This window comes from Taudactylus pleione, unplaced genomic scaffold (assembly GCF_031769625.1).
Source record: "Taudactylus pleione unplaced genomic scaffold, aTauple2 ptg000550l, whole genome shotgun sequence".
NCBI classification, from domain to species: Eukaryota; Metazoa; Chordata; class Amphibia; order Anura; family Myobatrachidae; genus Taudactylus; species Taudactylus pleione.
This window is the reverse complement of record NW_028284952.1, coordinates 2942909-2968886: the sequence shown is the minus strand read 5'-3', so window position 1 is coordinate 2968886 and position 25978 is coordinate 2942909. Positions and strand designations below refer to the sequence as shown.

Below are 25978 nucleotides of genomic sequence, written 5' to 3'. Positions count from 1 at the left end.
AAAAAGAAATGTAAAATGTAATAGAAAAGAATGTTTTGCCAGTATAAAATTACCTACAGCTCCTGGTATTCCCAGGTGGTCTCCCATCCAAGTACTAACCAGGCCCAACACTGCATAGCTTCCAAGATCAGACAAGATTGGGCATGTCCAGAGAGGTTTGGCTGTAGGTGCTCAAAAACAATAACTTTAGACCTCTTTTACTTCTGAACTCAAGTAAATTCAATGATAAGTTGAAAAATGAAATGTAAAATGTAATAGACAAGAATGTTTTGCCAGTATAAAATTACCTACAGCTCCTGGTATTCCAAGGTGGTCTCCCATCCAAGTACTAACCAGGCCCAACACTGCATAGCTTCCAAGATCAGATGAGATTGGGCATGTCCAGTGTGGTTTGGCTGTAGGTGCCCAAAACCATTAACTTTAGACCTCTATTACTTCTTAACTCAAGTAAATTCATTGATAAGTTGAAAAAATTAAATGTAAATTGTAATAGAAAAGAATGTTATGGCAGTATAAAATTACCTACAGCACCTGGTATTCCCAGGTGGTCTCCCATCCAAGTACAAACCAGGCCCAACACAGCAAGGCTTACAAGATCAGACGAGATTGGGCATGTCCAGTGTGGTTTGGCTGTAGGTGCTCAAAATCATTAAATTTAGACCTCTATTACTTCTTAACTCAAGTAAATTCATTGATAAGTTGAAAAAATTAAATGTAAAATGTAATAGAAAAGAATGTTATGGCAGTAGAAAATTACCTACAGCACCTGGTATTCCCAGGGGGTCTTCCATGCAAGTACTAACCAGGCCCAACACTGCATAGCTTCCAAGATCAGACGCGATTGGGCATGTCCAGTGTGGTTTGACTGTAGGTGCTCAAAAACATTAACTTTAGACCTCTTTTACTTCTTAACTCAAGTAAATTCATTGATAAGTTGAAAAAATGTAATAGAAAAGAATGTTATGGCTATATAAAATTACATACAGGACCTGGTAATCCCAGGTGGTCTTCCGTCCAAGTACTAACCATGCCCAACACTGCATAGTTTCCAAGATAAGATGAGATTGGGTATGTCCAGTGTGTTTTGGCTGTATGCGCTCAAAAACATTAACTTTAGACCTCTTTTACTTCTTAACTCAAATAAATTCATTGATAAGTTGAAAAAATTAAATGTAAAATGTAATAGAAAAGAATGTTATGGCTCTAAAAAATTACCTTCAGCACCTGGTATTCCCAGGTGGTCTCCCATCCAAGTACTAACCAGGCCCAACACTGCATAGCTTCCAAGATCAGACAAGATTGGGCATGTCCAGTGTGGTTTGGCTGTAAGTGCTCAAAAACATTAACTTTAGACCTCTATTACTTCTTAACCCAAGTAAATTCAATGATTATTTGAAAAATGAAATGTAAAATGTAATAGAAAAGAATGTTATGGCAGTATAAAATTATCTACAGCTCCTGGTATTCCCAGGTGGTCTCCCATCCAAGTACTAACCAGGCCCAGCACTGCATAGTTTCCAAGATCAGATGAGATTGGGCAAGTCCAGCGTGGTTTGGCTGTAGGTGCTCAAAAACATTAACTTTAGACCTCTTTTACTTCTTAACTCAAGTAAATTCATTGATAAGTTGAAAAAATTAAATGTAAAATGTAATAGAAAAGAATGTTTTGGCTGTCTAAAATTACCTACAGCACCTGGTATTCCCAGGTGGTTTCCCATCCAAGTACAAACCAGGCCCAACACTGCATAGTTTGCAAGATCAGACGAGATTGGGCATGTCCAGTGTGGTTTGGCTGTAGGTGCTCAAAAGCATTAAATTTAGACCTCTATTACTTCTTAACTCAAGTAAATTCATTGATAAGTTGAAAAAATTAAATGTAAAATGTAATAGAAAAGAATGTTATGGCAGTATAAAATTACCTACAGCACCTGATATTCCCAGGTGGTCTCCCATCCAAGTACTAACCAGGCCCAACACTGCATAGCTTCCAAGATCAGATGAGATTGGGCATGTCCTCTGTGGTTTGACTATAGGTGCTCAAAAACATTAACTTTAGACCTCTGTTACTTCTTAACTCAAGTAAATTCATTGATAAGTTGAAAAAATTAAAAGTAAAATTTAATAGAAAAGAATGTTATGGCTGCATAAAATTACCTACAGCACCTGGCATGCCCAGGTAGTTTCCCATCCAAGTACTAACCAAGCCCAACACTGCATAGCTTCCAAGATCAAACAAGATTGGGCATGTCCAGTGTGGTTTGGCTGTAGGTGCTCAAAAACATTAACTTTAGACCTCTTTTACTTCTTAACTCAAGTAAATTCAAAGATAAGTTGAAAAAAGAAATGTAAAATGTAATAGAAAAGAATGTTTTGCCAGTATAAAATTACCTACAGCTCCTGGTATTCCCAGGTGGTCTCCCATCCAAGTACTAACCAGGCCCAACACTGCATAGCTTCCAAGATCAGACAAGATTGGGCATGTCCAGAGAGGTTTGGCTGTAGGTGCTCAAAAACAATAACTTTAGACCTCTTTTACTTCTGAACTCAAGTAAATTCAATGATAAGTTGAAAAATGAAATGTAAAATGTAATAGACAAGAATGTTTTGCCAGTATAAAATTACCTACAGCTCCTGGTATTCCAAGGTGGTCTCCCATCCAAGTACTAACCAGGCCCAACACTGCATAGCTTCCAAGATCAGATGAGATTGGGCATGTCCAGTGTGGTTTGGCTGTAGGTGCCCAAAACCATTAACTTTAGACCTCTATTACTTCTTAACTCAAGTAAATTCATTGATAAGTTGAAAAAATTAAATGTAAATTGTAATAGAAAAGAATGTTATGGCAGTATAAAATTACCTACAGCACCTGGTATTCCCAGGTGGTCTCCCATCCAAGTACAAACCAGGCCCAACACAGCAAGGCTTACAAGATCAGACGAGATTGGGCATGTCCAGTGTGGTTTGGCTGTAGGTGCTCAAAATCATTAAATTTAGACCTCTATTACTTCTTAACTCAAGTAAATTCATTGATAAGTTGAAAAAATTAAATGTAAAATGTAATAGAAAAGAATGTTATGGCAGTAGAAAATTACCTACAGCACCTGGTATTCCCAGGGGGTCTTCCATGCAAGTACTAACCAGGCCCAACACTGCATAGCTTCCAAGATCAGACGCGATTGGGCATGTCCAGTGTGGTTTGACTGTAGGTGCTCAAAAACATGAACTTTAGACCTCTTTTACTTCTTAACTCAAGTAAATTCATTGATAAGTTGAAAAAATGTAATAGAAAAGAATGTTATGGCTATATAAAATTACATACAGGACCTGGTAATCCCAGGTGGTCTTCCGTCCAAGTACTAACCATGCCCAACACTGCATAGCTTCCAAGATAAGATGAGATTGGGTATGTCCAGTGTGTTTTGGCTGTATGCGCTCAAAAACATTAACTTTAGACCTCTTTTACTTCTTAACTCAAATAAATTCATTGATAAGTTGAAAAAATTAAATGTAAAATGTAATAGAAAAGAATGTTATGGCTCTAAAAAATTACCTTCAGCACCTGGTATTCCCAGGTGGTCTCCCATCCAAGTACTAACCAGGCCCAACACTGCATAGCTTCCAAGATCAGACAAGATTGGGCATGTCCAGTGTGGTTTGGCTGTAAGTGCTCAAAAACATTAACTTTAGACCTCTATTACTTCTTAACCCAAGTAAATTCAATGATTATTTGAAAAATGAAATGTAAAATGTAATAGAAAAGAATGTTATGGCAGTATAAAATTATCTACAGCTCCTGGTATTCCCAGGTGGTCTCCCATCCAAGTACTTACCAGGCCCAACACTGCATAGTTTCCAAGATCAGATGAGATTGGGCAAGTCCAGCGTGGTTTGGCTGTAGGTGCTCAAAAACATTAACTTTAGACCTCTTTTACTTCTTAACTCAAGTAAATTCATTGATAAGTTGAAAAAATTAAATGTAAAATGTAATAGAAAAGAATGTTTTGGCTGTCTACAATTACCTACAGCACCTGGTATTCCCAGGTGGTTTCCCATCCAAGTACAAACCAGGCCCAACACTGCATAGTTTGCAAGATCAGACGAGATTGGGCATGTCCAGTGTGGTTTGGCTGTAGGTGCTCAAAAGCATTAAATTTAGACCTCTATTACTTCTTAACTCAAGTAAATTCATTGATAAGTTGAAAAAATTAAATGTAAAATGTAATAGAAAAGAATGTTATGGCAGTATAAAATTACCTACAGCACCTGATATTCCCAGGTGGTCTCCCATCCAAGTACTAACCAGGCCCAACACTGCATAGCTTCCAAGATCAGATGAGATTGGGCATGTCCTCTGTGGTTTGACTGTAGTGCTCAAAAACATTAACTTTAGACCTCTTTTACTTCTTAACTCAAGTAAATTCATTGATAAGTTGAAAAAATTAAAAGTAAAATGTAATAGAAAAGAATGTTATGGCTGCATAAAATTACCTACAGCACCTGGCATGCCCAGGTAGTCTCCCATCCAAGTACTAACCAGGCCCAACACTGCATAGCTTCCAAGATCAGATGAGATTGGGCATGTCCAGTGTGGTTTGGCTGTAGGTGCCCAAAACCATTAACTTTAGACCTCTATTACTTCTTAACTCAAGTAAATTCATTGATAAGTTGAAAAAATTAGATGTAAAATGTAATAGAAAAGAATGTTATGGCAGTATAAAATTACCTACAGCACCTGGTATTCCCAGGTGGTCTCCCATTCAAGTACTAACCAGGCCCAACACTGCATAGCTTCTAAGATCAAACAAGATTGGGCATGTCCAGTGTGGTTTGGCTGTAGGTGCTCAAAAACATTAACTTTAGACCTCTTTTACTTCTTAACTCAAGTAAATTCACAGATAAGTTGAAAAAAGAAATGTAAAATGTAATAGAAAAGAATGTTTTGCCAGTATAAAATTACCTACAGCTCCTGGTATTCCCAGGTGGTCTCCCATCCAAGTACTAACCAGGCCCAACACTGCATAGTTTCCAAGATCAGACAAGATTGGGCATGTCCAGTGTGGTTTGGCTGTAGGTACTCAAAAACATTAACTTTAGACCTCTTTTACTTCTTAACTCAAGTAAATTCAATGATAAGTTGAAAAATGAAATGTAAAATGTAATAGAAAAGAATGTTTTGCCAGTATAAAATTACCTACAGCCCCTGGTATTCCCAGGTGGTCTCCCATCCAAGTACTAACCAGGCCCAACACTGCATAGCTTCCAAGATCAGACGAGATTGGGCATGTCCAGTGTGGTTTGGCTGTAGGTGCCCAAAACCATTAACTTTAGGCCTCTATTACTTCTTAACTTAAGTAAATTCATTGATAAGTTGAAAAAATTAAATGTAAAATGTAATAGAAAAGAATGTTATGGCAGTATAAAATTACCTACAGCACCTGGTATTCCCAGGTGGTCTCCCATCCAAGTACTAACCAGGCCCAACACTGCATATCTTCCAAGATCAGACAAGATTGGGCATGTCCAGTGAGGTTTGGCTGTAGGTGCTCAAAAACAATAACTTTAGACCTCTTTTACTTCTTAACTCAAGTAAATTCAATGATAAGTTGAAAAATGAAATGTAAAATGTAATAGAAAAGAATGTTTTGCCAGTATAAAATTACCTACAGCTCCTGGTATTCCCAGGTGGTCTCCCATCCAAGTACTAACCAGGCCCAACACTGCATAGCTTCCTGGGTCAGATGAGATTGGGCATGTCCAGTGTGGTTTGGCTGTAGGTGCTCAAAAACATTAACTTTAGACCTCTATTACTTCTTAACTCAAGTAAATTCATTGATAAGTTGAAAAAATTAAATGTAAAATGTAATAGAAAAGAATGTTATGGCAGTATAAAATTACCTACAGCACCTGGTATTCCCAGGTGGTCTCCCATCCAAGTACTAACCAGGCCCAACACTGCATAGCTTCCAAGATCAGACAAGATTGGGCATGTCCAGTGTGGTTTGGCTGTAGGTGTTCAAATTCATTAACGTTAGACCTCTTTTACTTCTTAACGCAAGTAAATTCATTGATAAGTTGAAAAAATTAAATGTAAAATGTAATAGAAAAGAATGTTATGGCAGTATAAAATTACCTACAGCACCTGGTATTCCCAGGTGGTCTCCCATCCAAGTACTAACCAGGCCCAACACTGCTTAGCTTCCAAGTTCAGATGAGATTGGGCATGTCCAATGTGGTTTGGCTGTAGGTGCTCAAAAACATTAACTTTAGACCTCTTTTACTTCTTAACCCAAGTAAATTCAATGATTATTTGAAAAATGAAATGTAAAATGTAATAGAAAAGAATGTTATGGCAGTATAAAGATATCTACAGCTCCTGGTATTCCCAGGTGGTCTCCCATCCAAGTACTAACCAGGCTCAACACTGCATAGTTTCCAAGATCAGATGAGATTGGGCAAGTCCAGCGTGGTTTGGTTGTAGGTGCTCAAAAACATTAACTTTAGACCTCTTTTACTTCTTAACTCAAGTAAATTCATTGATAAATTGAAAAAATTAAATGTAAAATGTAATAGAAAAGAATGTTTTGGCTGTCTAAAATTACCTACAGCACCTGGTATTCCCAGGTGGTTTCCCATCCAAGTACAAACCAGACCCAACACAGCATATTTTGCAAGATCAGACGAGATTGGGCATGTCCAGTGTGGTTTGGCTGTAGGTGCTCAAAAGCATTAAATTTAGACCTCTATTACTTCTTAATTCAAGTAAATTCATTGATAAGTTGAAAAAATTAAATGTAAAATGTAATAGAAAAGAATGTTATGGCAGTATAAAATTACCTACAGCACCTGGTATTCCCAGGGGGTCTCCCATCCAAGTACTAACCAGGCCCAACACTGCATAGCTTCCAAGATCAGATGAGATTGGGCATGTCCTCTGTGGTTTGACTGTAGGTGCTCAAAAACATTAACTTTAGACCTCTTTTACTTCTTAACTCAAGTAAATTCATTAATAAGTTGAAAAAATTAAAAGTAAAATGTAATAGAAAAGAATGTTATGGCTGCATAAAATTATCTACAGCACCTGGCATGCCCAGGTAGTCTCCCATCCAAGTACTAACCAGGCCCAACACTGTATATTTTCCAAGATCAAACAAGATTGGGCATGTCCAGTGTGGTTTGGCTGTAGGTGCTCAAAAACATTAACTTTAGACCTCTTTTACTTCTTAACTCAAGTAAATTCAAAGATAAGTTGAAAGAAGAAATGTAAAATGTAATAGAAAAGAATGTTTTGCCAGTATAAAATTACCTACAGCTCCTGGTATTCCCAGGTGGTCTCCCATCCAAATACTAACCAGGCCCAACACTGCATAGCTTCCAAGATCAGACAAGATTGGGCATGTCCAGTGTGGTTTGGCTGTAGATGCTCAAAAACATTAACTTTAGACCTCTTTTACTTCTTAACTCAAGTAAATTCGATGATAAGTTGAAAAATGAAATGTAAAATGTAATAGAAAAGAATGTTTTGCCAGTATAAAATTACCTACAGCTCCTGGAATTCCCAGTTGGTCTCCCATCCAAGTACTAACCAGGCCCAACACTGCATAGTTTCCAAGATCAGACGAGATTGGGCATGTCCAGTGTGGTTTGGCTGTAGGTGCCCAAAACAATTAACTTTAGACCTCTATTACTTCTTAACTCAAGTAAATTCATTGATAAGTTGAAAAAATTAAATGTAAAATGTAATAGAAAAGAATGTTATGGCAGTATAAAATTACCTACAGCACCTGGTATTCCCAGGTGGTCTCCCATCCAAGTACTAACCAGGCCCAACACTGCATAGCTTCCAAAAACAGATGAGATTGGGCATGTCCTCTGTGGTTTGACTGTAGGTGCTCAAAAACCTTAACTTTAGACCTCTTTTACTTCTTAACTCAAGTAAATTCATTGATAAGTTGAAAAAATTAAAAGTAAAATGTAATAGAAAAGAATGTTATGGCTGCATAAAATTACCTACAGCACCTGGCATGCCCAGGTAGTCTCCCATCCAAGTACTAACCAGGCCCAACACTGCATAGTTTCCAAGATCAGATGAGATTGGGCATGTCCAGTGTGGTTTGGCTGTAGGTGCCCAAAACCATTAACTTTAGACCTCTATTACTTCTTAACTCAAGTAAATTCATTGATAAGTTGAAAAAATTAAATGTAAAATGTAATAGAAAAGAATGTTATGGCAGTATAAAATTACCTACAGCACCTGGTATTCCCAGGTGGTCTCCCATCCAAGTACTAACCAGGCCCAACACTGCATAGCTTCCAAGATCAAACAAGATTGGGCATGTCCAGTGTGGTTTGGCTGTAGGTGCTCAAAAACATTAACTTTAGACCTCTTTTACTTCTTAACTCAAGTAAATTCAAAGATAAGTTGAAAAAAGAAATGTAAAATGTAATAGAAAAGAATGTTTTGCCAGTATAAAATTATCTACAGCTCCTGGTATTCCCAGGTGGTCTCCCATCCAAGTACAAACCAGGCCCAACACTGCATAGCTTCCAAGATCAGACAAGATTGGGCATGTCCAGTGTGGTTTGGCTGTAGGTGCTCAAAAACATTAACTTTAGACCTCTTTTACTTCTTAGCTCAAGTAAATTCAATGATAAGTTGAAAAATGAAATGTAAAATGTAATAGAAAAGAATGTTTTGCCAGTATAAAATTACCTACAGCTCCTGGTATTCCCAGGTGGTCTCCCATCCAAGTACTAACCAGGCCCAACACTGCATAGCTTCCAAGATCAGACGAGATTGGGCATGTCCAGGGTGGTTTGGCTGTAGGTGCCCAAAACCATTAACTTTAGACCTCTATTACTTCTTAACTCAAGTAAATTCATTGATAAGTTGAAAAAATTAAATGTAAAATGTAATAGAAAAGAATGTTATGGCAGTATAAAATTACCTACAGCACCTGGTATTCCCAGGTGGTCTCCCATCCAAGTACTAACCAGTCCCAACACTGCATAGCTTCCAAGATCAAACAAGATTGGGCATGTCCAGTGTGGTTTGGTTGTAGGTGCTCAAAAACATTAACTTTAGACCTCTTTTACTTCTTAACTCAAGTAAATTCAATGATAACTTGAAAAAATTAAATGTAAAATGTAATAGAAAAGAATGTTTTGGCTGTATAAAATTTGCTACAGCAACTGGAATGCCCAGGTGGTCTCCCATCCAAGTACAAACCAGGCCCAACACAACAAGGCTTACAAGATCAGACGAGATTGGGCATGTCCAGTGTGGTTTGGCTGTAGGTGCTCAAAAGCATTAAATTTAGACCTCTATTACTTCTTAACTCAAGTAAATTCATTGATAAGTTGAAAAAATTAAATGTAAAATGTAATAGAAAAGAATGATATGGCAGTATAAAATTACCTACAGCACCTGGTATTCCCAGGGGGTCTCCCATCCAAGTACAAACCAGGCCCAACACTGCATAGCTTCCAAGATCAGACGAGATTGGGCATGTCCAGTGTGGTTTGGCTGTAGGTGCCCAAAACCATTAACTTTAGACCTCTATTACTTCTTAACTCAAGTAAATTCATTGATAAGTTGAAAAAATTAAATGTAAAATGTAATAGAAAAGAATGTTATGGCAGTATAAAATTACCTACAGCACCTGGTATTCCCAGGTGGTCTCCCATCCATGTACTAACCAGGCCCAACACTGCATAGCTTCCAAGATCAAACAAGATTGGGCATGTCCAGTGTGGTTTGGTAGTAGGTGCTCAAAAACATTAACTTTAGACCTCTTTTACTTCTTAACTCAAATAAATTCATTGATAAGTTGAAAAAATTAAATGTAAAATGTAATAGAAAAGAATGTTATGGCTCTATAAATTTACCTACAGCACCTGGTATTCCCCGGGGGTCTCCCATTCAAGTACTAACCAGGCCCAACACGGCTTAGCTTCCAAGTTCAGACGAGATTGGGCATGTCCAATGTGGTTTGGCTGTAAGTGCTCAAAAACATTAACTTTAGACCTCTATTACTTCTTAACCCAAGTAAATTCAATGATTATTTGAAAAATGAAATGTAAAATGTAATAGAAAAAAATGTTATGGCAGTATAAAATTATCTACAGCTCCTGGTATTCCCAGGTGGTCTCCCATCCAAGTACTAACCAGGCCCAACACTGCATAGTTTCCAAAATCAGATGAGATTGGGCAAGTCCAGCGTGGTTTGGCTGTAGGTGCTCAAAAACATTAACTTTAGACCTCTTTTACTTCTTAACTCAAGTAAATTCATTGATAAGTTGAAAAAATTAAATGTAAAATGTAATAGAAAAGAATATTTTGGCTGTCTACAATTACCTACAGCACCTGGTATTCCCAGGTGGTTTCCCATCCAAGTACAAACCAGGCCCAACACTGCATAGTTTGCAAGATCAGACGAGATTGGGCATGTCCAGTGTGGTTTGGCTGTAGGTGCTCAAAAGCATTAAATTTAGACCTCTATTACTTCTTAACTCAAGTAAATTCATTGATAAGTTGAAAAAATTAAATGTAAAATGTAATAGAAAAGAATGTTATGGCAGTATAAAATTACCTACAGCACCTGATATTCCCAGGTGGTCTCCCATCCAAGTACTAACCAGGCCCAACACTGCATAGCTTCCAAGATCAGATGAGATTGGGCATGTCCTCTGTGGTTTGACTGTAGGTGCTCAAAAACATTAACTTTAGACCTCTTTTACTTCTTAACTCAAGTAAATTCATTGATAAGTTGAAAAAATTAAAAGTAAAATGTAATAGAAAAGAATGTTATGGCTGCATAAAATTACCTACAGCACCTGGCATGCCCAGGTAGTCTGCCATCCAAGTACTAACCAGGCCCAACACTGCATAGCTTCCAAGATCAGATGAGATTGGGCATGTCCAGTGTGGTTTGGCTGTAGGTGCCCAAAACCATTAACTTTAGACCTCTATTACTTCTTAACTCAAGTAAATTCATTGATAAGTTGAAAAAATTAGATGTAAAATGTAATAGAAAAGAATGTTATGGCAGTATAAAATTACCTACAGCACCTGGTATTCCCAGGTGGTCTCCCATCCAAGTACTAACCAGGCCCAACACTGCATAGCTTCCAAGATCAAACAAGATTGGGCATGTCCAGTGTGGTTTGGCTGTAGGTGCTCAAAAACATTAACTTTAGACCTCTTTTACTTCTTAACTCAAGTAAATTCACAGATAAGTTGAAAAAAGAAATGTAAAATGTAATAGAAAAGAATGTTTTGCCAGTATAAAATTACCTACAGCTCCTGGTATTCCCAGGTGGTCTCCCATCCAAGTACTAACCAGGCCCAACACTGCATAGTTTCCAAGATCAGACAAGATTGGGCATGTCCAGTGTGGTTTGGCTGTAGGTACTCAAAAACATTAACTTTAGACCTCTTTTACTTCTTAACTCAAGTAAATTCAATGATAAGTTGAAAAATGAAATGTAAAATGTAATAGAAAAGAATGTTTTGCCAGTATAAAATTACCTACAGCTCCTGGTATTCCCAGGTGGTCTCCCATCCAAGTACTAACCAGGCCCAACACTGCATAGCTTCCAAGATCAGACGAGATTGGGCATGTCCAGTGTGGTTTGGCTGTAGGTGCCCAAAACCATTAACTTTAGGCCTCTATTACTTCTTAACTCAAGTAAATTCATTGATAAGTTGAAAAAATTAAATGTAAAATGTAATAGAAAAGAATGTTATGGCAGTATAAAATTACCTACAGCACCTGGTATTCCCAGGTGGTCTCCCATCCAAGTACAAACCAGGCCCAACACTGCATAGCTTCCAAGATCAGACGAGATTGGGCATGTCCAGTGTGGTTTGGCTGTAGGTGCCCAAAACCATTAACTTTAGACCTCTATTACTTCTTAACTCAAGTAAATTCATTGATAAGTTGAAAAAATTAAATGTAAAATGTAATAGAAAAGAATGTTATGGCAGTATAAAATTACCTACAGCACCTGGTATTCCCAGGTGGTCTCCCATCCAAGTACTAACCAGGCCCAACACTGCATAGCTTCCAATATCAAACAAGATTGGGCATGTCCAGTGTGGTTTGGTAGTAGGTGCTCAAAAACATTAACTTTAGACCTCTTTTACTTCTTAACTCAAATAAATTCATTGATAAGTTGAAAAAATTAAATGTAAAATGTAATAGAAAAGAATGTTATGGCTCTATAAAATTACCTACAGCACCTGGTATTCCCAGGTGGTCTCCAATTCAAATACTAACCAGGCCCAACACTGCTTAGCTTCCAAGTTCAGACGAGATTGGGCATGTCCAATGTGGTTTGGCTGTAAGTGCTCAAAAACATTAACTTTAGACCTCTATTACTTCTTAACCCAAGTAAATTCAATGATTATTTGAAAAATGAAATGTAAAATGTAATAGAAAAGAATGTTATGGCAGTATAAAATTATCTACAGCTCCTGGTATTCCCAGGTGGTCTCCCATCCAAGTACTAACCAGGCCCAACACTGCATAGTTTCCAAGATCAGATGAGATTGGGCAAGTCCAGCGTGGTTTGGCTGTAGGTGCTCAAAAACATTAACTTTAGACCTCTTTTACTTCTTAACTCAAGTAAATTCATTGATAAGTTGAAAAAATTAAATGTAAAATGTAATAGAAAAGAATGTTTTGGCTGTCTACAATTACCTACAGCACCTGGTATTCCCAGGTGGTTTCCCATCCAAGTACAAACCAGGCCCAACACTGCATAGTTTGCAAGATCAGACGAGATTGGGCATGTCCAGTGTGGTTTGGCTGTAGGTGCTCAAAAGCATTAAATTTAGACCTCTATTACTTCTTAACTCAAGTAAATTCATTGATAAGTTGAAAAAATTAAATGTAAAATGTAATAGAAAAGAATGTTATGGCAGTATAAAATTACCTACAGCACCTGATATTCCCAGGTGGTCTCCCATCCAAGTACTAACCAGGCCCAACACTGCACAGCTTCCAAGATCAGACGAGATTGGGCATGTCCTCTGTGGTTTGACTATAGGTGCTCAAAAACATTAACTTTAGACCTCTTTTACTTCTTAACTCAAGTAAATTCATTGATAAGTTGAAAAAATTAAAAGTAAAATGTAATAGAAAAGAATGTTATGGCTGCATAAAATTACCTACAGCACCTGGCATGCCCAGGTAGTTTCCCATCCAAGTACTAACCAGGCCCAACACTGCATAGCTTCCAAGATCAGACGAGATCGGGCATGTCCAGTGTGGTTTGGCTGTAGGTGCTCAAAAACATTAACTTTAGACCTCTTTTACTTCTTAACTCAAGTAAATTCAATGATTAGTTGAAAAATGAAATGTAAAATGTAATAGAAAAGAATGTTATGGCAGTATAAAATTACCTACAGCTCCTCGTATTCCCAGGTGGTCTCCCATCCAAGTACTAACCAGGCCCAACACTGCATAGCTTCCAAGATCAGATGAGATTGGGCATGTCCAGTGTGGTTTGGCTGTAGGTGCCCAAAACCATTAACTTTAGACCTCTATTACTTCTTAACTCAAGTAAATTCATTGATAAGATGAAAAAATTAAATGTAAAATGTAATAGAAAAGAATGTTATGGCAGTATAAAATTACCTACAGCACCTGGTATTCCCAGGTGGTCTCCCATCCAAGTACTAACCAGGCCCAACACTGCATAGCTTCCAAGATCAAACAAGATTGGGCATGTCCAGTGTGGTTTGGCTGTAGGTGCTCAAAAACATTAACTTTAGACCTCTTTTACTTCTTAACTCAAGTAAATTCAAAGATAAGTTGAAAAAAGAAATGTAAAATGTAATAGAAAAGAATGTTTTGCCAGTATAAAATTACCTACAGCTCCTGGTATTCCCAGGTGGTCTCCCATCCAAGTACTAACCAGGCCCAACACTGCATAGCTTTCAAGATCAGACAAGATTGGGCATGTCCAGTGAGGTTTGGCTGTAGGTGCTCAAAAACATTAACTTTAGACCTCTTTTACTTCTTAACTCAAGTAAATTCAATGATAAGTTGAAAAATGAAATGTAAAATGTAATAGAAAAGAATGTTTTGCCAGTATAAAATTACCTACAGCTCCTGGTATTCCCAGGTGGTCTCCCATCCAAGTACTAACCAGGCCCAACACTGCATAGCTTCCAAGATCAGATGAGATTGGGCATGTCCAGTGTGGTTTGGCTATAGGTGCCCAAAACCATTAACTTTAGACCTCTATTACTTCTTAACTCAAGTAAATTCATTGATAAGTTGAAAAAATTAAATGTAAAATGTAATAGAAAAGAATGTTATGGCAGTATAAAATTACCTACAGCACCTGGTATTCCCAGGTGGTCTCCCATCCAAGTACTAACCAGGCCCAACACTGCATAGCTTCCAAGATCAGACGAGATTGGGCATGTCCTCTGTGGTTTGACTATAGGTGCTCAAAAACATTAACTTTAGACCTCTTTTACTTCTTAACTCAAGTAAATTCATTGATAAGTTGAAAAAATTAAAAGTAAAATGTAATAGAAAAGAATGTTATGGCTGCATAAAATTACCTACAGCACCTGACATGCCCAGGTAGTTTCCCATCCAAGTACTAACCAGGCCCAACACTGCATAGCTTCCAAGATCAGACGAGATCGGGCATGTCCAGTGTGGTTTGGCTGTAGGTGCTCAAAAACATTAACTTTAGACCTCTTTTACTTCTTAACTCAAGTAAATTCAATGATTAGTTGAAAAATGAAATGTAAAATGTAATAGAAAAGAATGTTATGGCAGTATAAAATTACCTACAGCACCTGGTATTCCCAGGTGGTCTCCCATCCAAGTACTAACCAGGCCCAACACTGCATAGCTTCCAAGATCAAACAAAATTGGGCATGTCCAGTGTGGTTTGGCTGTAGGTGCTCAAAAACATTAACTTTAGACCTCTTTTACTTCTTAACTCAAGTAAATTCAAAGATAAGTTGAAAAAAGAAATGTAAAATGTAATAGAAAAGAATGTTTTGCCAGTATAAAATTACTTACTGCTCCTGGTATTCCCAGGTGGTCTCCCATCCAAGTACTAACCAGGCCCAACACTGCATAGCTTCCAAGATCAGACAAGATTGGGCATGTCCAGTGAGGTTTGGCTGTAGGTGCTCAAAAACATTAACTTTAGACCTCTTTTACTTCTTAACTCAAGTAAATTCAATGATAAGTTGAAAAATGAAATGTAAAGTGTAATAGAAAAGAATGTTTTGCCAGTATAAAATTACCTACAGCACCTGGTATTCCCAGGTGGTCTCCCATCCAAGTACTAACCAGGCCCAACACTGCATAGCTTCCAAGATCAGACAAGATTGGGCATGTCCAGTGTGGTTTGGCTGTAGGTGTTCAAAAACATTAACTTTAGACCTCTTTTACTTCTTAACTCAAGTAAATTCAATGATAAGTTGAAAAAATTAAATGTAAAATGTAATAGAAAAGAATGTTATGGCAGTATAAAATTACCTACAGCACCTGGTATTCCCAGGTGGTCTCCCATCCAAGTACAAACCAGGCACAACACTGCATAGCTTCCAAGATCAGACGAGATTGGGCATGTCCAGTGTGGTTTGGCTGTAGGTGCCCAAAACCATTAACTTTAGACCTCTATTACTTCTTAACTCCAGTAAATTCATTGATAAGTTGAAAAAATTAAATGTAAAATGTAATAGAAAAGAATGTTATGGCAGTATAAAATTACCTACAGCACCTGGTATTCCCAGGTGGTCTCCCATCCAAGTACTAACCAGGCCCAACACTGCATAGCTTCCAATATCAAACAAGATTGGGCATGTCCAGTGTGGTTTGGTAGTAGGTGCTCAAAACCATTAACTTTAGACCTCTTTTACTTCTTAACTCAAATAAATTCATTGATAACTTGAAAAAATTAAATGTAAAATGTAATAGAAAAGAATGTTATGGCTCTATAAAATTACCTACAGCACCTGGTATTCCCAGGTGGTCTCCCATTCAAATACTAACCAGGCCCAACACTGCTTAGCTTCCAAGTTCAGACGAGATTGGGCATGTCCAATGTGGTTTGGCTGTAAGTGCTCAAAAACATTAACTTTAGACCTCTATTACTTCTTAACCAAAGTAAATTCAATGATTATTTGAAAAATGAAATGTAAAATGTAATAGAAAAGAATGTTATGGCAGTATAAAATTATCTACAGCTCCTGGTATTCCCAGGTGGTCTCCCATCCAAGTACTAACCAGGCCCAACACTGCATAGTTTCCAAGATCAGATGAGATTGGGCAAGTCCAGCGTGGTTTGGCTGTAGGTGCTCAAAAACATTAACTTTAGACCTCTTTTACTTCTTAACTCAAGTAAATTCATTGATAAGTTGAAAAAATTAAATGTAAAATGTAATAGAAAAGAATGTTTTGGCTGTCTACAATTACCTACAGCACCTGGTATTCCCAGGTGGTTTCCCATCCAAGTACAAACCAGGCCCAACACTGCATAGTTTGCAAGATCAGACGAGATTGGGCATGTCCAGTGTGGTTTGGCTGTAGGTGCTCAAAAGCATTAAATTTAGACCTCTATTACTTCTTAACTCAAGTAAATTCATTGATAAGTTGAAAAAATTAAATGTAAAATGTAATAGAAAAGAATGTTATGGCAGTATAAAATTACCTACAGCACCTGATATTCCCAGGTGGTCTCCCATCCAAGTACTAACCAGGCCCAACACTGCACAGCTTCCAAGATCAGACGAGATTGGGCATGTCCTCTGTGGTTTGACTATAGGTGCTCAAAAACATTAACTTTAGACCTCTTTTACTTCTTAACTCAAGTAAATTCATTGATAAGTTGAAAAAATTAAAAGTAAAATGTAATAGAAAAGAATGTTATGGCTGCATAAAATTACCTACAGCACCTGGCATGCCCAGGTAGTTTCCCATCCAAGTACTAACCAGGCCCAACACTGCATAGCTTCCAAGATCAGACGAGATCGGGCATGTCCAGTGTGGTTTGGCTGTAGGTGCTCAAAAACATTAACTTTAGACCTCTTTTACTTCTTAACTCAAGTAAATTCAATGATTAGTTGAAAAATGAAATGTAAAATGTAATAGAAAAGAATGTTATGGCAGTATAAAATTACCTACAGCTCCTCGTATTCCCAGGTGGACTCCCATCCAAGTACTAACCAGGCCCAACACTGCATAGCTTCCAAGATCAGATGAGATTGGGCATGTCCAGTGTGGTTTGGCTGTAGGTGCCCAAAACCATTAACTTTAGACCTCTATTACTTCTTAACTCAAGTAAATTCATTGATAAGATGAAAAAATTAAATGTAAAATGTAATAGAAAAGAATGTTATGGCAGTATAAAATTACCTACAGCACCTGGTATTCCCAGGTGGTCTCCCATCCAAGTACTAACCAGGCCCAACACTGCATAGCTTCCAAGATCAAACAAGATTGGGCATGTCCAGTGTGGTTTGGCTGTAGGTGCTCAAAAACATTAACTTTAGACCTCTTTTACTTCTTAACTCAAGTAAATTCAAAGATAAGTTGAAAAAAGAAATGTAAAATGTAATAGAAAAGAATGTTTTGCCAGTATAAAATTACCTACAGCTCCTGGTATTCCCAGGTGGTCTCCCATCCAAGTACTAACCAGGCCCAACACTGCATAGCTTTCAAGATCAGACAAGATTGGGCATGTCCAGTGAGGTTTGGCTGTAGGTGCTCAAAAACATTAACTTTAGACCTCTTTTACTTCTTAACTCAAGTAAATTCAATGATAAGTTGAAAAATGAAATGTAAAATGTAATAGAAAAGAATGTTTTGCCAGTATGAAATTACCTACAGCTCCTGGTATTCCCAGGTGGTCTCCCATCCAAGTACTAACCAGGCCCAACACTGCATAGCTTCCAAGATCAGATGAGATTGGGCATGTCCAGTGTGGTTTGGCTGTAGGTGCCCAAAACCATTAACTTTAGACCTCTATTACTTCTTAACTCAAGTAAATTCATTGATAAGTTGAAAAAATTAAATGTAAAATGTAATAGAAAAGAATGTTATGGCAGTATAAAATTACCTACAGCACCTGGTATTCCCAGGTGGTCTCCCATCCAAGTACTAACCAGGCCCAACACTGCATAGCTTCCAAGATCAGACGAGATTGGGCATGTCCTCTGTGGTTTGACTATAGGTGCTCAAAAACATTAACTTTAGACCTCTTTTACTTCTTAACTCAAGTAAATTCATTGATAAGTTGAAAAAAGAAATGTAAAATGTAATAGAAAAGAATGTTTTGCCAGTATAAAATTACCTACAGCTCCTGGTATTCCCAGGTGGTCTCCCATCCAAGTACTAACCAGGCCCAACACTGCATAGCTTTCAAGATCAGACAAGATTGGGCATGTCCAGTGAGGTTTGGCTGTAGGTGCTCAAAAACATTAACTTTAGACCTCTTTTACTTCTTAACTCAAGTAAATTCAATGATAAGTTGAAAAATGAAATGTAAAATGTAATAGAAAAGAATGTTTTGCCAGTATAAAATTACCTACAGCTCCTGGTATTCCCAGGTGGTCTCCCATCCAAGTACTAACCAGGCCCAACACTGCATAGCTTCCAAGATCAGACGAGATTGGGCATGTCCTCTGTGGTTTGACTATAGGTGCTCAAAAACATTAACTTTAGACCTCTTTTACTTCTTAACTCAAGTAAATTCATTGATAAGTTGAAAAAATTAAAAGTAAAATGTAATAGAAAAGAATGTTATGGCTGCATAAAATTACCTACAGCACCTGACATGCCCAGGTAGTTTCCCATCCAAGTACTAACCAGGCCCAACACTGCATAGCTTCCAAGATCAGACGAGATCGGGCATGTCCAGTGTGGTTTGGCTGTAGGTGCTCAAAAACATTAACTTTAGACCTCTTTTACTTCTTAACTCAAGTAAATTCAATGATTAGTTGAAAAATGAAATGTAAAATGTAATAGAAAAGAATGTTATGGCAGTATAAAATTACCTACAGCACCTGGTATTCCCAGGTGGTCTCCCATCCAAGTACTAACCAGGCCCAACACTGCATAGCTTCCAAGATCAAACAAAATTGGGCATGTCCAGTGTGGTTTGGCTGTAGGTGCTCAAAAACATTAACTTTAGACCTCTTTTACTTCTTAACTCAAGTAAATTCAAAGATAAGTTGAAAAAAGAAATGTAAAATGTAATAGAAAAGAATGTTTTGCCAGTATAAAATTACTTACTGCTCCTGGTATTCCCAGGTGGTCTCCCATCCAAGTACTAACCAGGCCCAACACTGCATAGCTTCCAAGATCAGACAAGATTGGGCATGTCCAGTGAGGTTTGGCTGTAGGTGCTCAAAAACATTAACTTTAGACCTCTTTTACTTCTTAACTCAAGTAAATTCAATGATAAGTTGAAAAATGAAATGTAAAGTGTAATAGAAAAGAATGTTTTGCCAGTATAAAATTACCTACAGCACCTGGTATTCCCAGGTGGTCTCCCATCCAAGTACTAACCAGGCCCAACACTGCATAGCTTCCAAGATCAGACAAGATTGGGCATGTCCAGTGTGGTTTGGCTGTAGGTGCTCAAAAACATTAACTTTAGACCTCTTTTACTTCTTAACTCAAGTAAATTCAATGATAAGTTGAAAAAATTAAATGTAAAATGTAATAGAAAAGAATGTTATGGCAGTATAAAATTACCTACAGCACCTGGTATTCCCAGGTGGTCTCCCATCCAAGTACAAACCAGGCCCAACACTGCATAGCTTCCAAGATCAGACGAGATTGGGCATGTCCAGTGTGGTTTGGCTGTAGGTGCCCAAAACCATTAACTTTAGACCTCTATTACTTCTTAACTCAAGTAAATTCATTGATAAGTTGAAAAAATTAAATGTAAAATGTAATAGAAAAGAATGTTATGGCAGTATAAAATTACCTACAGCACCTGGTATTCCCAGGTGGTCTCCCATCCAAGTACTAACCAGGCCCAACACTGCATAGCTTCCAATATCAAACAAGATTGGGCATGTCCAGTGTGGTTTGGTAGTAGGTGCTCAAAACCATTAACTTTAGACCTCTTTTACTTCTTAACTCAAATAAATTCATTGATAAGTTGAAAAAATTAAATGTAAAATGTAATAGAAAAGAATGTTATGGCTCTATAAAATTACCTACAGCACCTGGTATTCCCAGGTGGTCTCCCATTCAAATACTAACCAGGCCCAACACTGCTTAGCTTCCAAGTTCAGACGAGATTGGGCATGTCCAATGTGGTTTGGCTGTAAGTGCTCAAAAACATTAACTTTAGACCTCTATTACTTCTTAACCCAAGTAAATTCAATGATTATTTGAAAAATGAAATGTAAAATGTAATAGAAAAGAATGTTATGGCAGTATAAAATTATCTACAGCTCCTGGTATTCCCAGGTGGTCTCCCATCCAAGTACTAACCAGGCCCAACACTGCATAGTTTCCAAGATCAGATGAGATTGGGCAAGTCCAGCGTGGTTTGGCTGTAGGTGCTCAAAAACATTAACTTTAGACCTCTTTTACTTCTTAACTCAAGTAAATTCATTGATAAGTTGAAAAAATTAAATGTAAAATGTAATAGAAAAGAATGTTTTGGCTGTCTACAATTACCTACAGCACCTGGTATTCCCAGGTGGTTTCCCATCCAAGTACAAACCAGGCCCAACACTGCATAGTTTGCAAGATCAGACGAGATTGGGCATGTCCAGTGTGGTTTGGCTGTAGGTGCTCAAAAGCATTAAATTTAGACCTCTATTACTTCTTAACTCAAGTAAATTCATTGATAAGTTGAAAAAATTAAATGTAAAATGTAATAGAAAAGAATGTTATGGCAGTATAAAATTACCTACAGCACCTGATATTCCCAGGTGGTCTCCCATCCAAGTACTAACCAGGCCCAACACTGCACAGCTTCCAAGATCAGACGAGATTGGGCATGTCCTCTGTGGTTTGACTATAGGTGCTCAAAAACATTAACTTTAGACCTCTTTTACTTCTTAACTCAAGTAAATTCATTGATAAGTTGAAAAAATTAAAAGTAAAATGTAATAGAAAAGAATGTTATGGCTGCATAAAATTACCTACAGCACCTGGCATGCCCAGGTAGTTTCCCATCCAAGTACTAACCAGGCCCAACACTGCATAGCTTCCAAGATCAGACGAGATCGGGCATGTCCAGTGTGGTTTGGCTGTAGGTGCTCAAAAACATTAACTTTAGACCTCTTTTACTTCTTAACTCAAGTAAATTCAATGATTAGTTGAAAAATGAAATGTAAAATGTAATAGAAAAGAATGTTATGGCAGTATAAAATTACCTACAGCTCCTCGTATTCCCAGGTGGTCTCCCATCCAAGTACTAACCAGGCCCAACACTGCATAGCTTCCAAGATCAGATGAGATTGGGCATGTCCAGTGTGGTTTGGCTGTAGGTGCCAAAAACCGTTAACTTTAGACCTCTATTACTTCTTAACTCAAGTAAATTCATTGATAAGATGAAAAAATTAAATGTAAAATGTAATAGAAAAGAATGTTATGGCAGTATAAAATTACCTACAGCACCTGGTATTCCCAGGTGGTCTCCCATCCAAGTACTAACCAGGCCCAACACTGCATAGCTTCCAAGATCAAACAAGATTGGGCATGTCCAGTGTGGTTTGGCTGTAGGTGCTCAAAAACATTAACTTTAGACCTCTTTTACTTCTTAACTCAAGTAAATTCAAAGATAAGTTGAAAAAAGAAATGTAAAATGTAATAGAAAAGAATGTTTTGCCAGTATAAAATTACCTACAGCTCCTGGTATTCCCAGGTGGTCTCCCATCCAAGTACTAACCAGGCCCAACACTGCATAGCTTTCAAGATCAGACAAGATTGGGCATGTCCAGTGAGGTTTGGCTGTAGGTGCTCAAAAACATTAACTTTAGACCTCTTTTACTTCTTAACCCAAGTAAATTCAATGATAAGTTGAAAAATGAAATGTAAAATGTAATAGAAAAGAATGTTTTGCCAGTATAAAATTACCTACAGCTCCTGGTATTCCCAGGTGGTCTCCCATCCAAGTACTAACCAGGCCCAACACTGCATAGCTTCCAAGATCAGATGAGATTGGGCATGTCCAGTGTGGTTTGGCTGTAGGTGCCCAAAACCTTTAACTTTAGACCTCTATTACTTCTTAACTCAAGTAAATTCATTGATAAGTTGAAAAAATTAAATGTAAAATGTAATAGAAAAGAATGTTATGGCAGTATAAAATTACCTACAGCACCTGGTATTCCCAGGTGGTCTCCCATCCAGGTACTAACCAGGCCCAACACTGCATAGCTTCCAAGATCAGACGAGATTGGGCATGTCCTCTGTGGTTTGACTATAGGTGCTCAAAAACATTAACTTTAGACCTCTTTTACTTCTTAACTCAAGTAAATTCATTGATAAGTTGAAAAAATTAAAAGTAAAATGTAATAGAAAAGAATGTTTTGCCAGTATAAAATTACTTACTGCTCCTGGTATTCCCAGGTGGTCTCCCATCCAAGTACTAACCAGGCCCAACACTGCATAGCTTCCAAGATCAGACAAGATTGGGCATGTCCAGTGAGGTTTGGCTGTAGGTGCTCAAAAACATTAACTTTAGACCTCTTTTACTTCTTAACTCAAGTAAATTCAATGATAAGTTGAAAAATGAAATGTAAAGTGTAATAGAAAAGAATGTTTTGCCAGTATAAAATTACCTACAGCACCTGGTATTCCCAGGTGGTCTCCCATCCAAGTACTAACCAGGCCCAACACTGCATAGCTTCCAAGATCAGACAAGATTGGGCATGTCCAGTGTGGTTTGGCTGTAGGTGCTCAAAAACATTAACTTTAGACCTCTTTTACTTCTTAACTCAAGTAAATTCAATGATAAGTTGAAAAAATTAAATGTAAAATGTAATAGAAAAGAATGTTATGGCAGTATAAAATTACCTACAGCACCTGGTATTCCCAGGTGGTCTCCCATCCAAGTACAAACCAGGCCCAACACTGCATAGCTTCCAAGATCAGACGAGATTGGGCATGTCCAGTGTGGTTTGGCTGTAGGTGCCCAAAACCATTAACTTTAGACCTCTATTACTTCTTAACTCAAGTAAATTCATTGATAAGTTGAAAAAATTAAATGTAAAATGTAATAGAAAAGAATGTTATGGCAGTATAAAATTACCTACAGCACCTGGTATTCCCAGGTGGTCTCCCATCCAAGTACTAACCAGGCCCAACACTGCATAGCTTCCAATATCAAACAAGATTGGGCATGTCCAGTGTGGTTTGGTAGTAGGTGCTCAAAACCATTAACTTTAGACCTCTTTTACTTCTTAACTCAAATAAATTCATTGATAAGTTGAAAAAATTAAATGTAAAATGTAATAGAAAAGAATGTTATGGCTCTATAAAATTACCTACAGCACCTGGTATTCCCAGGTGGTCTCCCATTCAAATACTAACCAGGCCCAACACTGCTTAGCTTCCAAGTTCAGACAAGATTGGGCATGTCCAATGTGGTTTGGCTGTAAGTGCTCAAAAACATTAACTTTAGACCTCTATTACTTCTTAACCCAAGTAAATTCAATGATTATTTGAAAAATGAAATGTAAAATGTAATAGAAAAGAATGTTATGGCAGTATAAAATTATCTACAGCTCCTGGTATTCCCAGGTGGTCTCCCATCCAAGTACTAACCAGGCCCAACACTGCATAGTTTCCAAGATCAGATGAGATTGGGCAAGTCCAGCGTGGTTTGGCTGTAGGTGCTCAAAAACATTAACTTTAGACCTCTTTTACTTCTTAACTCAAGTAAATTCATTGATAAGTTGAAAAAATTAAATGTAAAATGTAATAGAAAAGAATGTTTTGGCTGTCTACAATTACCTACAGCACCTGGTATTCCCAGGTGGTTTCCCATCCAAGTACAAACCAGGCCCAACACTGCATAGTTTGCAAGATCAGACGAGATTGGGCATGTCCAGTGTGGTTTGGCTGTAGGTGCTCAAAAGCATTAAATTTAGACCTCTATTACTTCTTAACTCAAGTAAATTCATTGATAAGTTGAAAAAATTAAATGTAAAATGTAATAGAAAAGAATGTTATGGCAGTATAAAATTACCTACAGCACCTGATATTCCCAGGTGGTCTCCCATCCAAGTACTAACCAGGCCCAACACTGCACAGCTTCCAAGATCAGACGAGATTGGGCATGTCCTCTGTGGTTTGACTATAGGTGCTCAAAAAAATTAACTTTAGACCTCTTTTACTTCTTAACTCAAGTAAATTCATTGATAAGTTGAAAAAATTAAAAGTAAAATGTAATAGAAAAGAATGTTATGGCTGCATAAAATTACCTACAGCACCTGGCATGCCCAGGTAGTTTCCCATCCAAGTACTAACCAGGCCCAACACTGCATAGCTTCCAAGATCAGACGAGATCGGGCATGTCCAGTGTGGTTTGGCTGTAGGTGCTCAAAAACATTAACTTTAGACCTCTTTTACTTCTTAACTCAAGTAAATTCAATGATTAGTTGAAAAATGAAATGTAAAATGTAATAGAAAAGAATGTTATGGCAGTATAAAATTACCTACAGCTCCTCGTATTCCCAGGTGGTCTCCCATCCAAGTACTAACCAGGCCCAACACTGCATAGCTTCCAAGATCAGATGAGATTGGGCATGTCCAGTGTGGTTTGGCTGTAGGTGCCCAAAACCGTTAACTTTAGACCTCTATTACTTCTTAACTCAAGTAAATTCATTGATAAGATGAAAAAATTAAATGTAAAATGTAATAGAAAAGAATGTTATGGCAGTATAAAATTACCTACAGCACCTGGTATTCCCAGGTGGTCTCCCATCCAAGTACTAACCAGGCCCAACACTGCATAGCTTCCAAGATCAAACAAGATTGGGCATGTCCAGTGTGGTTTGGCTGTAGGTGCTCAAAAACATTAACTTTAGACCTCTTTTACTTCTTAACTCAAGTAAATTCAAAGATAAGTTGAAAAAAGAAATGTAAAATGTAATAGAAAAGAATGTTTTGCCAGTATAAAATTACCTACAGCTCCTGGTATTCCCAGGTGGTCTCCCATCCAAGTACTAACCAGGCCCAACACTGCATAGCTTTCAAGATCAGACAAGATTGGGCATGTCCAGTGAGGTTTGGCTGTAGGTGCTCAAAAACATTAACTTTAGACCTCTTTTACTTCTTAACTCAAGTAAATTCAATGATAAGTTGAAAAATGAAATGTAAAATGTAATAGAAAAGAATGTTTTGCCAGTATAAAATTACCTACAGCTCCTGGTATTCCCAGGTGGTCTCCCATCCAAGTACAAACCAGGCCCAACACTGCATAGCTTCCAAGATCAGACGAGATTGGGCATGTCCAGTGTGGTTTGGCTGTAGGTGCCCAAAACCATTAACTTTAGACCTCTATTACTTCTTAACTCAAGTAAATTCATTGATAAGTTGAAAAAATTAAATGTAAAATGTAATAGAAAAGAATGTTATGGCAGTATAAAATTACCTACAGCACCTGGTATTCCCAGGTGGTCTCCCATCCAAGTACTAACCAGGCCCAACACTGCATAGCTTCCAATATCAAACAAGATTGGGCATGTCCAGTGTGGTTTGGTAGTAGGTGCTCAAAACCATTAACTTTAGACCTCTTTTACTTCTTAACTCAAATAAATTCATTGATAAGTTGAAAAAATTAAATGTAAAATGTAATAGAAAAGAATGTTATGGCTCTATAAAATTACCTACAGCACCTGGTATTCCCAGGTGGTCTCCCATTCAAATACTAACCAGGCCCAACACTGCTTAGCTTCCAAGTTCAGACAAGATTGGGCATGTCCAATGTGGTTTGGCTGTAAGTGCTCAAAAACATTAACTTTAGACCT

The 25978-nt window shown here is 37.6% G+C and overlaps 5 non-coding genes and 103 pseudogenes across 5 annotated transcripts; all 108 read right to left on the bottom strand.

Annotated features, from left to right (window-relative positions):
- Positions 1–50: 50 nt before the first annotated feature.
- Positions 51–169, bottom strand: LOC148494495 (5S ribosomal RNA; annotated as a pseudogene).
- A 115-nt stretch (positions 170–284) lies between these two features.
- On the bottom strand, positions 285–403 carry LOC148494494 (5S ribosomal RNA; annotated as a pseudogene).
- Positions 404–519: 116 nt separating this feature from the next.
- Positions 520–638, bottom strand: LOC148494493 (5S ribosomal RNA; annotated as a pseudogene).
- Positions 639–754: 116 nt separating this feature from the next.
- On the bottom strand, positions 755–873 carry LOC148494492 (5S ribosomal RNA; annotated as a pseudogene).
- A 339-nt stretch (positions 874–1212) lies between these two features.
- LOC148494491 (5S ribosomal RNA) lies at positions 1213–1331 on the bottom strand (annotated as a pseudogene).
- A 115-nt stretch (positions 1332–1446) lies between these two features.
- On the bottom strand, positions 1447–1565 carry LOC148494490 (5S ribosomal RNA; annotated as a pseudogene).
- A 116-nt stretch (positions 1566–1681) lies between these two features.
- Positions 1682–1800, bottom strand: LOC148494489 (5S ribosomal RNA; annotated as a pseudogene).
- Positions 1801–1916: 116 nt separating this feature from the next.
- On the bottom strand, positions 1917–2035 carry LOC148494488 (5S ribosomal RNA; annotated as a pseudogene).
- Positions 2036–2151: 116 nt separating this feature from the next.
- Positions 2152–2270, bottom strand: LOC148494487 (5S ribosomal RNA; annotated as a pseudogene).
- Positions 2271–2385: 115 nt separating this feature from the next.
- Positions 2386–2504, bottom strand: LOC148494486 (5S ribosomal RNA; annotated as a pseudogene).
- Positions 2505–2619: 115 nt separating this feature from the next.
- LOC148494485 (5S ribosomal RNA) lies at positions 2620–2738 on the bottom strand (annotated as a pseudogene).
- A 116-nt stretch (positions 2739–2854) lies between these two features.
- Positions 2855–2973, bottom strand: LOC148494484 (5S ribosomal RNA; annotated as a pseudogene).
- Positions 2974–3089: 116 nt separating this feature from the next.
- Positions 3090–3208, bottom strand: LOC148494483 (5S ribosomal RNA; annotated as a pseudogene).
- Positions 3209–3547: 339 nt separating this feature from the next.
- On the bottom strand, positions 3548–3666 carry LOC148494482 (5S ribosomal RNA; annotated as a pseudogene).
- Positions 3667–3781: 115 nt separating this feature from the next.
- LOC148494481 (5S ribosomal RNA) lies at positions 3782–3900 on the bottom strand (annotated as a pseudogene).
- Positions 3901–4016: 116 nt separating this feature from the next.
- Positions 4017–4135, bottom strand: LOC148494480 (5S ribosomal RNA; annotated as a pseudogene).
- Positions 4136–4251: 116 nt separating this feature from the next.
- LOC148494479 (5S ribosomal RNA) lies at positions 4252–4370 on the bottom strand (annotated as a pseudogene).
- A 115-nt stretch (positions 4371–4485) lies between these two features.
- Positions 4486–4604, bottom strand: LOC148494478 (5S ribosomal RNA; annotated as a pseudogene).
- Positions 4605–4720: 116 nt separating this feature from the next.
- Positions 4721–4839, bottom strand: LOC148494477 (5S ribosomal RNA; annotated as a pseudogene).
- Positions 4840–4954: 115 nt separating this feature from the next.
- On the bottom strand, positions 4955–5073 carry LOC148494476 (5S ribosomal RNA; annotated as a pseudogene).
- A 115-nt stretch (positions 5074–5188) lies between these two features.
- On the bottom strand, positions 5189–5307 carry LOC148494475 (5S ribosomal RNA; annotated as a pseudogene).
- A 116-nt stretch (positions 5308–5423) lies between these two features.
- LOC148494474 (5S ribosomal RNA) lies at positions 5424–5542 on the bottom strand (annotated as a pseudogene).
- Positions 5543–5657: 115 nt separating this feature from the next.
- LOC148494473 (5S ribosomal RNA) lies at positions 5658–5776 on the bottom strand (annotated as a pseudogene).
- Positions 5777–5892: 116 nt separating this feature from the next.
- On the bottom strand, positions 5893–6011 carry LOC148494472 (5S ribosomal RNA; annotated as a pseudogene).
- Positions 6012–6127: 116 nt separating this feature from the next.
- On the bottom strand, positions 6128–6246 carry LOC148494471 (5S ribosomal RNA). The gene has a single exon (XR_015871360.1). It is a non-coding gene; the product is annotated as a 5S ribosomal RNA (ribosomal RNA).
- Positions 6247–6361: 115 nt separating this feature from the next.
- Positions 6362–6480, bottom strand: LOC148494470 (5S ribosomal RNA; annotated as a pseudogene).
- A 116-nt stretch (positions 6481–6596) lies between these two features.
- LOC148494469 (5S ribosomal RNA) lies at positions 6597–6715 on the bottom strand (annotated as a pseudogene).
- Positions 6716–6831: 116 nt separating this feature from the next.
- Positions 6832–6950, bottom strand: LOC148494468 (5S ribosomal RNA; annotated as a pseudogene).
- A 116-nt stretch (positions 6951–7066) lies between these two features.
- Positions 7067–7185, bottom strand: LOC148494467 (5S ribosomal RNA; annotated as a pseudogene).
- Positions 7186–7300: 115 nt separating this feature from the next.
- LOC148494466 (5S ribosomal RNA) lies at positions 7301–7419 on the bottom strand (annotated as a pseudogene).
- A 115-nt stretch (positions 7420–7534) lies between these two features.
- LOC148494465 (5S ribosomal RNA) lies at positions 7535–7653 on the bottom strand (annotated as a pseudogene).
- Positions 7654–7769: 116 nt separating this feature from the next.
- LOC148494464 (5S ribosomal RNA) lies at positions 7770–7888 on the bottom strand (annotated as a pseudogene).
- A 116-nt stretch (positions 7889–8004) lies between these two features.
- Positions 8005–8123, bottom strand: LOC148494463 (5S ribosomal RNA; annotated as a pseudogene).
- A 116-nt stretch (positions 8124–8239) lies between these two features.
- On the bottom strand, positions 8240–8358 carry LOC148494462 (5S ribosomal RNA; annotated as a pseudogene).
- A 115-nt stretch (positions 8359–8473) lies between these two features.
- LOC148494461 (5S ribosomal RNA) lies at positions 8474–8592 on the bottom strand (annotated as a pseudogene).
- A 115-nt stretch (positions 8593–8707) lies between these two features.
- On the bottom strand, positions 8708–8826 carry LOC148494460 (5S ribosomal RNA; annotated as a pseudogene).
- Positions 8827–8942: 116 nt separating this feature from the next.
- On the bottom strand, positions 8943–9061 carry LOC148494459 (5S ribosomal RNA; annotated as a pseudogene).
- A 351-nt stretch (positions 9062–9412) lies between these two features.
- LOC148494458 (5S ribosomal RNA) lies at positions 9413–9531 on the bottom strand (annotated as a pseudogene).
- Positions 9532–9647: 116 nt separating this feature from the next.
- LOC148494457 (5S ribosomal RNA) lies at positions 9648–9766 on the bottom strand (annotated as a pseudogene).
- Positions 9767–9882: 116 nt separating this feature from the next.
- LOC148494456 (5S ribosomal RNA) lies at positions 9883–10001 on the bottom strand (annotated as a pseudogene).
- Positions 10002–10116: 115 nt separating this feature from the next.
- LOC148494455 (5S ribosomal RNA) lies at positions 10117–10235 on the bottom strand (annotated as a pseudogene).
- Positions 10236–10351: 116 nt separating this feature from the next.
- Positions 10352–10470, bottom strand: LOC148494454 (5S ribosomal RNA; annotated as a pseudogene).
- Positions 10471–10586: 116 nt separating this feature from the next.
- LOC148494453 (5S ribosomal RNA) lies at positions 10587–10705 on the bottom strand (annotated as a pseudogene).
- Positions 10706–10821: 116 nt separating this feature from the next.
- LOC148494452 (5S ribosomal RNA) lies at positions 10822–10940 on the bottom strand (annotated as a pseudogene).
- A 116-nt stretch (positions 10941–11056) lies between these two features.
- Positions 11057–11175, bottom strand: LOC148494451 (5S ribosomal RNA; annotated as a pseudogene).
- Positions 11176–11290: 115 nt separating this feature from the next.
- LOC148494450 (5S ribosomal RNA) lies at positions 11291–11409 on the bottom strand (annotated as a pseudogene).
- A 115-nt stretch (positions 11410–11524) lies between these two features.
- On the bottom strand, positions 11525–11643 carry LOC148494449 (5S ribosomal RNA; annotated as a pseudogene).
- Positions 11644–11759: 116 nt separating this feature from the next.
- On the bottom strand, positions 11760–11878 carry LOC148494448 (5S ribosomal RNA; annotated as a pseudogene).
- A 116-nt stretch (positions 11879–11994) lies between these two features.
- On the bottom strand, positions 11995–12113 carry LOC148494447 (5S ribosomal RNA; annotated as a pseudogene).
- A 116-nt stretch (positions 12114–12229) lies between these two features.
- Positions 12230–12348, bottom strand: LOC148494446 (5S ribosomal RNA; annotated as a pseudogene).
- A 115-nt stretch (positions 12349–12463) lies between these two features.
- LOC148494445 (5S ribosomal RNA) lies at positions 12464–12582 on the bottom strand (annotated as a pseudogene).
- Positions 12583–12698: 116 nt separating this feature from the next.
- Positions 12699–12817, bottom strand: LOC148494444 (5S ribosomal RNA; annotated as a pseudogene).
- Positions 12818–12933: 116 nt separating this feature from the next.
- LOC148494443 (5S ribosomal RNA) lies at positions 12934–13052 on the bottom strand (annotated as a pseudogene).
- A 116-nt stretch (positions 13053–13168) lies between these two features.
- LOC148494442 (5S ribosomal RNA) lies at positions 13169–13287 on the bottom strand (annotated as a pseudogene).
- Positions 13288–13402: 115 nt separating this feature from the next.
- Positions 13403–13521, bottom strand: LOC148494441 (5S ribosomal RNA; annotated as a pseudogene).
- Positions 13522–13637: 116 nt separating this feature from the next.
- Positions 13638–13756, bottom strand: LOC148494440 (5S ribosomal RNA; annotated as a pseudogene).
- A 115-nt stretch (positions 13757–13871) lies between these two features.
- On the bottom strand, positions 13872–13990 carry LOC148494439 (5S ribosomal RNA; annotated as a pseudogene).
- Positions 13991–14105: 115 nt separating this feature from the next.
- On the bottom strand, positions 14106–14224 carry LOC148494438 (5S ribosomal RNA; annotated as a pseudogene).
- Positions 14225–14340: 116 nt separating this feature from the next.
- LOC148494437 (5S ribosomal RNA) lies at positions 14341–14459 on the bottom strand (annotated as a pseudogene).
- A 116-nt stretch (positions 14460–14575) lies between these two features.
- Positions 14576–14694, bottom strand: LOC148494436 (5S ribosomal RNA; annotated as a pseudogene).
- A 115-nt stretch (positions 14695–14809) lies between these two features.
- LOC148494435 (5S ribosomal RNA) lies at positions 14810–14928 on the bottom strand (annotated as a pseudogene).
- Positions 14929–15043: 115 nt separating this feature from the next.
- Positions 15044–15162, bottom strand: LOC148494434 (5S ribosomal RNA; annotated as a pseudogene).
- Positions 15163–15277: 115 nt separating this feature from the next.
- Positions 15278–15396, bottom strand: LOC148494433 (5S ribosomal RNA; annotated as a pseudogene).
- Positions 15397–15512: 116 nt separating this feature from the next.
- On the bottom strand, positions 15513–15631 carry LOC148494432 (5S ribosomal RNA; annotated as a pseudogene).
- Positions 15632–15747: 116 nt separating this feature from the next.
- On the bottom strand, positions 15748–15866 carry LOC148494431 (5S ribosomal RNA; annotated as a pseudogene).
- Positions 15867–15982: 116 nt separating this feature from the next.
- LOC148494430 (5S ribosomal RNA) lies at positions 15983–16101 on the bottom strand. The gene has a single exon (XR_015871172.1). It is a non-coding gene; the product is annotated as a 5S ribosomal RNA (ribosomal RNA).
- Positions 16102–16216: 115 nt separating this feature from the next.
- LOC148494429 (5S ribosomal RNA) lies at positions 16217–16335 on the bottom strand (annotated as a pseudogene).
- Positions 16336–16451: 116 nt separating this feature from the next.
- Positions 16452–16570, bottom strand: LOC148494428 (5S ribosomal RNA; annotated as a pseudogene).
- A 116-nt stretch (positions 16571–16686) lies between these two features.
- Positions 16687–16805, bottom strand: LOC148494427 (5S ribosomal RNA; annotated as a pseudogene).
- A 116-nt stretch (positions 16806–16921) lies between these two features.
- On the bottom strand, positions 16922–17040 carry LOC148494426 (5S ribosomal RNA; annotated as a pseudogene).
- Positions 17041–17155: 115 nt separating this feature from the next.
- LOC148494425 (5S ribosomal RNA) lies at positions 17156–17274 on the bottom strand (annotated as a pseudogene).
- A 116-nt stretch (positions 17275–17390) lies between these two features.
- LOC148494424 (5S ribosomal RNA) lies at positions 17391–17509 on the bottom strand (annotated as a pseudogene).
- A 115-nt stretch (positions 17510–17624) lies between these two features.
- LOC148494423 (5S ribosomal RNA) lies at positions 17625–17743 on the bottom strand (annotated as a pseudogene).
- A 115-nt stretch (positions 17744–17858) lies between these two features.
- On the bottom strand, positions 17859–17977 carry LOC148494422 (5S ribosomal RNA). Its single transcript, XR_015871249.1, has one exon. It is a non-coding gene; the product is annotated as a 5S ribosomal RNA (ribosomal RNA).
- Positions 17978–18093: 116 nt separating this feature from the next.
- On the bottom strand, positions 18094–18212 carry LOC148494421 (5S ribosomal RNA; annotated as a pseudogene).
- Positions 18213–18327: 115 nt separating this feature from the next.
- On the bottom strand, positions 18328–18446 carry LOC148494420 (5S ribosomal RNA; annotated as a pseudogene).
- A 115-nt stretch (positions 18447–18561) lies between these two features.
- On the bottom strand, positions 18562–18680 carry LOC148494419 (5S ribosomal RNA; annotated as a pseudogene).
- Positions 18681–18796: 116 nt separating this feature from the next.
- On the bottom strand, positions 18797–18915 carry LOC148494418 (5S ribosomal RNA; annotated as a pseudogene).
- A 115-nt stretch (positions 18916–19030) lies between these two features.
- Positions 19031–19149, bottom strand: LOC148494417 (5S ribosomal RNA; annotated as a pseudogene).
- A 115-nt stretch (positions 19150–19264) lies between these two features.
- On the bottom strand, positions 19265–19383 carry LOC148494416 (5S ribosomal RNA; annotated as a pseudogene).
- Positions 19384–19498: 115 nt separating this feature from the next.
- LOC148494415 (5S ribosomal RNA) lies at positions 19499–19617 on the bottom strand (annotated as a pseudogene).
- Positions 19618–19733: 116 nt separating this feature from the next.
- On the bottom strand, positions 19734–19852 carry LOC148494414 (5S ribosomal RNA; annotated as a pseudogene).
- Positions 19853–19968: 116 nt separating this feature from the next.
- Positions 19969–20087, bottom strand: LOC148494413 (5S ribosomal RNA; annotated as a pseudogene).
- A 116-nt stretch (positions 20088–20203) lies between these two features.
- On the bottom strand, positions 20204–20322 carry LOC148494412 (5S ribosomal RNA). The gene has a single exon (XR_015871171.1). It is a non-coding gene; the product is annotated as a 5S ribosomal RNA (ribosomal RNA).
- A 115-nt stretch (positions 20323–20437) lies between these two features.
- Positions 20438–20556, bottom strand: LOC148494411 (5S ribosomal RNA; annotated as a pseudogene).
- Positions 20557–20672: 116 nt separating this feature from the next.
- Positions 20673–20791, bottom strand: LOC148494410 (5S ribosomal RNA; annotated as a pseudogene).
- A 116-nt stretch (positions 20792–20907) lies between these two features.
- LOC148494409 (5S ribosomal RNA) lies at positions 20908–21026 on the bottom strand (annotated as a pseudogene).
- A 116-nt stretch (positions 21027–21142) lies between these two features.
- On the bottom strand, positions 21143–21261 carry LOC148494408 (5S ribosomal RNA; annotated as a pseudogene).
- Positions 21262–21376: 115 nt separating this feature from the next.
- Positions 21377–21495, bottom strand: LOC148494407 (5S ribosomal RNA; annotated as a pseudogene).
- Positions 21496–21611: 116 nt separating this feature from the next.
- LOC148494406 (5S ribosomal RNA) lies at positions 21612–21730 on the bottom strand (annotated as a pseudogene).
- Positions 21731–21845: 115 nt separating this feature from the next.
- On the bottom strand, positions 21846–21964 carry LOC148494405 (5S ribosomal RNA; annotated as a pseudogene).
- Positions 21965–22079: 115 nt separating this feature from the next.
- Positions 22080–22198, bottom strand: LOC148494404 (5S ribosomal RNA). The gene has a single exon (XR_015871248.1). It is a non-coding gene; the product is annotated as a 5S ribosomal RNA (ribosomal RNA).
- A 116-nt stretch (positions 22199–22314) lies between these two features.
- LOC148494403 (5S ribosomal RNA) lies at positions 22315–22433 on the bottom strand (annotated as a pseudogene).
- A 116-nt stretch (positions 22434–22549) lies between these two features.
- LOC148494402 (5S ribosomal RNA) lies at positions 22550–22668 on the bottom strand (annotated as a pseudogene).
- Positions 22669–22783: 115 nt separating this feature from the next.
- Positions 22784–22902, bottom strand: LOC148494401 (5S ribosomal RNA; annotated as a pseudogene).
- Positions 22903–23018: 116 nt separating this feature from the next.
- LOC148494400 (5S ribosomal RNA) lies at positions 23019–23137 on the bottom strand (annotated as a pseudogene).
- Positions 23138–23253: 116 nt separating this feature from the next.
- Positions 23254–23372, bottom strand: LOC148494399 (5S ribosomal RNA; annotated as a pseudogene).
- Positions 23373–23488: 116 nt separating this feature from the next.
- Positions 23489–23607, bottom strand: LOC148494398 (5S ribosomal RNA; annotated as a pseudogene).
- A 115-nt stretch (positions 23608–23722) lies between these two features.
- On the bottom strand, positions 23723–23841 carry LOC148494397 (5S ribosomal RNA; annotated as a pseudogene).
- Positions 23842–23957: 116 nt separating this feature from the next.
- Positions 23958–24076, bottom strand: LOC148494396 (5S ribosomal RNA; annotated as a pseudogene).
- A 116-nt stretch (positions 24077–24192) lies between these two features.
- On the bottom strand, positions 24193–24311 carry LOC148494395 (5S ribosomal RNA; annotated as a pseudogene).
- Positions 24312–24427: 116 nt separating this feature from the next.
- LOC148494394 (5S ribosomal RNA) lies at positions 24428–24546 on the bottom strand (annotated as a pseudogene).
- A 115-nt stretch (positions 24547–24661) lies between these two features.
- LOC148494393 (5S ribosomal RNA) lies at positions 24662–24780 on the bottom strand (annotated as a pseudogene).
- A 116-nt stretch (positions 24781–24896) lies between these two features.
- On the bottom strand, positions 24897–25015 carry LOC148494392 (5S ribosomal RNA; annotated as a pseudogene).
- Positions 25016–25130: 115 nt separating this feature from the next.
- Positions 25131–25249, bottom strand: LOC148494391 (5S ribosomal RNA; annotated as a pseudogene).
- A 115-nt stretch (positions 25250–25364) lies between these two features.
- Positions 25365–25483, bottom strand: LOC148494390 (5S ribosomal RNA; annotated as a pseudogene).
- A 116-nt stretch (positions 25484–25599) lies between these two features.
- Positions 25600–25718, bottom strand: LOC148494389 (5S ribosomal RNA; annotated as a pseudogene).
- A 116-nt stretch (positions 25719–25834) lies between these two features.
- Positions 25835–25953, bottom strand: LOC148494388 (5S ribosomal RNA; annotated as a pseudogene).
- Between the last annotated feature and the right edge of the window lie 25 nt (positions 25954–25978).